This window comes from Cherax quadricarinatus, chromosome 23 (genome assembly GCF_038502225.1).
Source record: "Cherax quadricarinatus isolate ZL_2023a chromosome 23, ASM3850222v1, whole genome shotgun sequence".
Lineage (NCBI taxonomy): Eukaryota > Metazoa > Arthropoda > Malacostraca > Decapoda > Parastacidae > Cherax > Cherax quadricarinatus.
The window spans coordinates 14,655,294-14,662,793 of NC_091314.1; the positions used below are offsets into that span (position 1 = coordinate 14,655,294).

The window sequence follows — 7,500 nt, forward strand, 5'->3', positions numbered from 1 at the left end:
GAAGATGCTTGTTGAAGTATACATACGATAATAAATAACAAAACACACTCCCTTATGATACATTAGCACAGATTAAGTATGGTAAATACAGAAACTACCCCATTGACTACTACTCATAGTGACTGACACTGAATGTAGTCACTCAAGTGTAGAGTGAATGGAGATTCTTAATGTGTTGCTGACTGACTTTTTCTGAAGCCATTTTGATCACATACTAAGTTGATAAAAAAATGTTGTCATTTGTTGTGAGATTATTGTCCCAAAAGCTTTACCTGTGAAAGACAGCCACAGTAATTGTTCTGTACATGTTAACCCCTCACCTAACTTTTATTTTGTGAGTTGGGTTTGATTTACATTCTTCCACAAAGAGGCCTAGTTAGTAGATATGAGCTACAGGCAATACTATGGTTAGTATAGCCATACAGCAATCTTGTGCTAATGTTATCCAGCCTGAGCCTTCTCTGTGTCATACTCTTGATGGCATACTCTCTTTGACAACTTCAGCACAATCCATACAGCTTCACAAAGGTGTTGCCTGGGTCTCTTACCCCCTCCTGTTTCATTTCCTCCTCCAGTTTCATCCCCCACTTCTCTCTTCTCTCTCCCCCCTCCCTATCTCCCTCTTTCTCTCTCCCCTTTTTCTCTCCCCTCCCCTCTCTCTTCTCCCCTCTTTCTCTACCCTCCCCTCTTTTTCTCTTCCCTCCCCTATTTTTCTCTCCTCTCCCTTCTTTTTCTCTCCCTCTTTCCTCCTCTCTCTCCCTCTCTTTCTTTCCCCCTCTCTCCCCATCCCATCTTTATCTCTCCCCTTCTCTCTGACATAAAATATAAAGTTCCATAGTAACTACCACTGTTCTTAGAATTCAAGTTATTTTCTCTATAAGATTACATACAAAATATAATATTGTATTTCTGTTTTTAATCTTGGACTGAATAATTTAAATTACAGCTTAAGGGGTAAATAAATAAATAAATAAATAAATAAATAAAGATATATATATATATATATATATATATATATATATATATATATATATATATATATATATATATATATATATATATATATATAATATATATAATATATATAATATATATAATATATATATATATATATATATATATATATATATATATATATATATATATATATATATATATATATATATATATATATATATATATATATATATATATATAAAGAAACATTATTTCTACTTTTGGTATTGTGTATGTACAGAGGCTTAGGAAACTGGCTGGAACTGCAGATGGATTAATGTCAACATGTATACAGTACTGTACGTACTATTTTTTTCCATTAAGGTTTATGGCATTGATTTTAGTATGATTTTTAATGAAGTTCAGATAATTTGTGTAAAACAAAGTGTAACAAATATATAAAAATATATTAGTAAATATTATCTTGTTTTATTATGTTTCACTTTTGTAACTTATGAAATCTGCATTAAAGTGAGTTTTAAAGCAGATCACCTTAAAAAAAATTTACCCTCCTAGTACTGGAAATTTTTTGTAATTAACTACTGTCACTCAGTCAATAGGTGTTCCAGGTAACTAATGGTTACATATTTGTACAGTGGACCCCCGGTCAACGATATTTTTTCACTCCAGAAGTATGTTCAGGTGCCAGTACTGACCGAATTTGTTCCCATAAGGAATATTGTGAAGTAGATTAGTCCATTTCAGACCCCCAAACATACACGTACAAACGCACTTACATAAATACACTTACATAATTGGTCGCATTCGGAGGTGATCGTTATGCGGGGGTCCACTGTATATTCTATGCAAATACAGTGGTGCCTCAAGTTATGAACCTAATTCACTCCAGAAGGCTGTTCGAGTGCCGATACCGAATAAATTTGTTCCCATAAGGAATAATGTAAATTAAATTAGTCCGTTTCAGACCCCGAAAAATACACTTACAAACGCACTTACAAAAATACACTTACATAATTGTTCGAGTTGGGAGCTGTTTGAAACTCGAGGTACCACTGTATGTACATTTGTATATTCTATGCAAATATTTATAGTTTTGTATTAACCCTTTTACTGTCAGTCCCATAATATTGCTGACTGCAAGCCAGTGTCGGTCCTGTAATACCACGCCAGAATTCTAGCAGCTTCCAATCTTGCGAAAGCTGGTAGGCCTACATATGAGAGAATGGGTTTGAATGGTCGATGCACGCAGTATAAAAAAAAAAACCTGCAGCATGCAGTGCATGAGGAAAAAAAAACTGTATTTTTGGCTTAAAATAGCAACTTTGTGGTGTATGTTCACATGGCATTTATGGTTGTATTCTCATTTTCTTATTTTCATTTGATAAAATGGAAGATGTATTACAGAAATAGAGATGATTTTGAACAGTAAATTGACTAAAAGTACCTTGAAATTGAGCTCAAATTAGCAGAAATGTTTGATTTTTGCCGATGTTTAAGAGTAAACAAATCACATTACGCATCCAATACACGTCAACTGGTGAGTCTAATATGCTTTCATAAATGCACTGATATTATTTATACCATTTTTACAATAATGCAGTAGTCTGCATAACAGTAAATCTTTTATTTTTTTGTGTGAATAAAAATTCAAAATGGAAAGCAAACGTAATAAAAGAGAGGTTTGGAGACGTGACTAATGAGCAGAGAAAAATGTTATTTTTAGTGCTAGAAATGTTTACATTGTTAATTCTGGACCCCATTTTGAAATTGACCTTCCTTGAATTGTGTATGAAAATGGCCAAATTGCCAATTTCTGATCACTTTATTAGGTAGTTAAAATCGGTAAATGGGCTGTTTCTTGTACTCAATCGATAGAACAAAAGGAACTCTAGTGAAATAGCTGTGAGTTTGGTCAACTTGAAGAATGGAATTGACCAAAAATCGGGCTCAGAGTGGGCAAAATCACCAATGCATAAATATTGCTGAGACCTCTATCTAACTTTGTGAGAGCGTAATTCCATAAGTTTTCCATCAGATTTCGTACTTTTGATTTCATTATCATCAGGAAAAGATTCTCTATCACTTTTTTTTTTTTTAAATTCTTCGACACTGAGAACAAGTTTGTGAGCAGGGTTCTTGACAGTGAAAGGGTTAAACCTTTCAGGGTCCAGAGGCCAAATGTCAAAGGGTGCACCAGGGTCCAAGAATTTTTGAAAAAAAAAAAAAAAAAAAAAAAAATTACAGAATTATAGATAATTTTCTGTATGTAATAAAACAAAAAATATTTTGGATCAGTAGTTACCGAGATATAGAGGCATGAAGTTGACCCTCAATGACCTGGTGGTGGCAACATCCGCGACTTCCGTAAAGTCGCATTATTTTATTTTAGGTTTTTGTTACTTTTTTCATTTCTTATCTAATATTTTTTTCCAGTAACTTTTGTGGCCTGTGAGACCAATATATTGTATAAGTGTACACTCATTGTATTCAACACAATAACTGCACTAATTTGTTTATCATTATATTGCTTACAAAACTTGTTTACAAGTTTATTGTAAACAAAATAATGATGAAAATATTAGTCCAGTTATTGTGTTGAATAAAACAGTACCATGTAGTACCATATGGTACAATGGTACCATAGAGTGCAATGGTATCATATCACACAATAGTATCATATGGTACAATGGTATCATATGGTACAGTGGTACCATATGGTACAACAGTATGGTACAATGATACCATATGGTACATTTTACCATATGGTACCATTGTACAATATAATAATAATAATAATAATATAATAATATCTTTATTTACTACAAGTACATGTACATGGTATACAGTCCTAGCTGACAACAATGACATACTACTATATAGAAACTCCCTTGTTATGCTCCGCATTTCTGGCAAATTAGGTCAGTGTCCCAGGATGCGACCCACACCAGTCGACTAACACCCAGGTACCCATTTTACTGATGGGGAACATAGACAACAGGTGGAAAGAAACACGTCCAACGTTTCTACTCTGGCTGGGAATCGAACCCAGGCCCTCGCCGTGTGAAGCGAGAGCGTTAGCCACCAGGCCACCAGAGCCATATGGTACTGTATGGTACTGTTGTATTCAACACAATAAACACACTAATATTTTCATCATTATTTTGTTTACAATAATTGTTTACAACAAAAATATGCAAAAATGTTGTATATTAGTAATGTTCTATTATATATTTACGTATGTACAGTCACTGGACATGTTGCTTGGGGTGGATGACAAAGCTCTTTGTCTTGGAAACTGCTGAGTCAGTGGCTTGTGTCCCCACTCACTCTGTCTTGGCTGGTGCCTCGTGGCACCAACACCTCCTACTGACCGTATGGTACAGGATATCATATGTTACAGGGTACCATATGGTACAGGGTACCATACGGTACAACGTACCATACGGTACAGGGTACCATACAGTACAAGATACCATATGGTGCAGGGTACTATATGGTGCAGGGTACCATATGGTACAGATACAGGGACCCCTATGGAAATAAGTCACCCTGACTTTTTCGGGTTATCCTAGGATTTTATACATATGCTGCAATGTATTTGTGTGCACCTGAATAAATTTACTCAAGCACATGTGGCATCGTAAGTACGTTTATTTAGGTATACACGAATAAAGTTACATAGATTATCATATATAGCAGCATATGTTTGGAGAAACTAGGATAACCCAAAGAAGTCAGACAGACTTATTTCCATTAGGGTCTCTGTACCCTGTACTGTATGGTATAATGTACCATATGGTATAATGTACCATATGTATAATGTACCATATGGTACATTGTACCATATTTGTACCATTGTACCATATGATACCATTGTATGATATGGCAGCATTGTACCATATGGCACCATTGTACCATATGGTACAATGTACCGTATGGTTCACAACCATAGAATTCTTCAGATCTACTTCCATCAGTCTTAGAACTATAAGTTGGGAAGAGGAGAGTTAGAATTCACCCGGGGAGTGAGAGCTTCCTTGCCGCCAGGCATGGTGAACAAAGCTACTTTGGCGGCATTCCCACAATGCCATGTGGGCGTCTAGATTTTTTCTATAGTGCACACACTGACCATCCAGACCCATTCTCTTTGATGTAGGCCTACCAGCCTTCTCAAGCTAAATTTGAGGCCGCTAGAATTTTGGCGTAGTTCTACGGTTTGGACCCACAACTGAAAGCTGTAGAACTACGGTACAAATCCTGAAAGGGTTAAACAAGAAAAACTTATACAGTGGAACCCCACCTTACGATATTAGTCCATTGCATAGAGCTCATCGTATGCCGAAATTATCGTAAGGTGAATTAACTTTCCCCATAAGAAATAAGGAATGTCAAATTAATCTGTGCAAGACACCACAAAGTATGAAAAAAAATTTTTTTTTTACCTCATGAAATATTAATTTTAATGCACACAAACTGACACTTACCTTTATTGAAGATCTGGTGATGATTGATGGGATGGGAGGAGGGGAGAGTGTGAAAGTTGTTAATGTTTAGAAGGGGAATCCCCTTCCATTAGGACTTTAGGTAGCACGTCCTTTTCCAGGGTTACTTCCCTTTTTTTAATGCCACTAGGACCAGCTTGAGAGTCACTGGACCTCTGTCACACAACATATCTGTCCATAGAGCTCTGTACCTCTTGTTCCTTTATGATTTGTCTAAAGTGGTTCACAACATTATCATTGTAATAGTAACCAGCATGTCTTGCAATAGTTGTGTGAGGGTGATTTTCATCCATGAAGGTTTGCACTTCAAGCCACTTTGCACACATTTCCTTAATCTTTGAAGTAGGCAACTTCTTCAATTTCTCTCTCCCCTCCTCCAAAGCAGTTTTCTCAGGTCTGGCCTCTTGCTGTTGAAGATGATCTTGCAGCTCATCAGTGGTTGGTTCTTCATTGTCCTCCTCCACCAACTCTTCCACATCCTCCCCACTAACCTCCAACCCCAAGGACTTCCCCAATGCTACAATTGATTCCACAACTGGCATATGCTTCTCAGGGTTAGCCTCAAATCCTTCAAAATCCCTTTTGTCTACACATTATGGCCATAGTTTCTTCCAAGCAGAGTTCAAGGTCCTCGTAGTCACTCCCTCCCAAGCCTTACCTATAAGGTTTACACAACTGAGGATACTAAAGTGATCTTTCCAAAACTCTCTTAGAGTCAATCGAGTGTCTGAGGTCACTTCAAAGCACTTTTGAAACATAACTTTTGTGTAGAGTTTTTTTGAAGTTTGAAATGACCTGCTGGTCCATGGGCTGCAGGAGAGGAGTGGTATTAGGAGGCAAAAACTTGACCTTAATGAAGCTCATGTCCCCAGAAAGTCACTCTCCCAAGTCTGAAGGATGACCAGGAGCATTGTCTAATACCAGGAGGCACTTGAGGTCCAATTTATTTTCCAGGAGGTAATTTTTCACAGTGGAGGCAAATGCATGGTGTAACCAGTCATAGAAAAAGTCCCTAGTGACCCATGCCTTAGTGTTTGCCCTCCACAGCACACACAAATTAGCCTTGAGGACATTGTTTTGCCTGAACACTCTGGGAGTTTCAGAGTGATACACCAATAAAGGCTTCACTTTGCAATCACCACTAGCATTAGCACACATCAAGAGAGTAAGCTTGTCTTTCATAGGCTTATGTCCTGGGAGTGCCTTTTCCTCCTGAGTAATGTAGGTCCTGTTTGGCATTTTCTTCCAAAACAGGCCTGTTTCGTCACAGTTAAACACTTGTTCAGGTTTCAGTCCTTCACTGTCTATGTACTCCTTGAATTCCTTCACATATTTTTAAGCCGCTTTTTGGTCCGAACTGGCAGCCTCACCATGCCTTATCACACTATGTATGCCATTACGATTCTTAAATCTCTCAAACCAACCTTTGCTGGCCTTAAATTCACTCACATCACCACTAGTTGCAGGCATTTTTCTAATTAAATCCTCATGCAGCTTCATAGCCTTTTCACATATGATCGCTTGAGAGATGCTATCTTCTGCTATCTGTTTTTCGTTTATCCACACCAATAACAGTCTCTCAACATCTTTGAGTACTTGCGATCTCTGTTTCAAAAACAAAGTTGCACCTTTTGCAAGAACAGCTTCCTTGATTGCCGTTTTGTTGGCCACAATAGTAGCGATAGTTGATTGGGGTTTGGTATACAACCTGGCCAGCTCCGAGACACGCACTCCACTTTCGTACTTAGCTATTATCTCTTTCTTCATTTCCATAGTAATTTTCACCTTTTTTACCGCATGATTAGCACTAGAAGCTTTCTTGGGGTCCATGGTGACTTATTTTGCAGGTACAATCACTAAAAACAGTGTGATAATATGAAATGTACCGATTGTATGCGTGGATGCGACCACACTGGCTGGCTTGTAAACACTGGCACCCACGGGAGGGCAGCTGAGGTGCACTCAGGCCACATGTGGAACGCGTCCCGGACGAATTGCGTGAGGCGAGGCAAAATTTTTGCTTTAAAATGTATCGTATGGC

General features: G+C 37.5%; 1 protein-coding gene across 2 annotated transcripts in view; it reads left to right on the forward strand.

The window, feature by feature from the left end:
- The window catches only part of LOC128685742 (broad-complex core protein isoforms 1/2/3/4/5), a 505,734-nt gene that overhangs the window by 461,442 nt on the left and 36,792 nt on the right, over positions 1-7,500 (forward strand). The window lies entirely within an intron of this gene.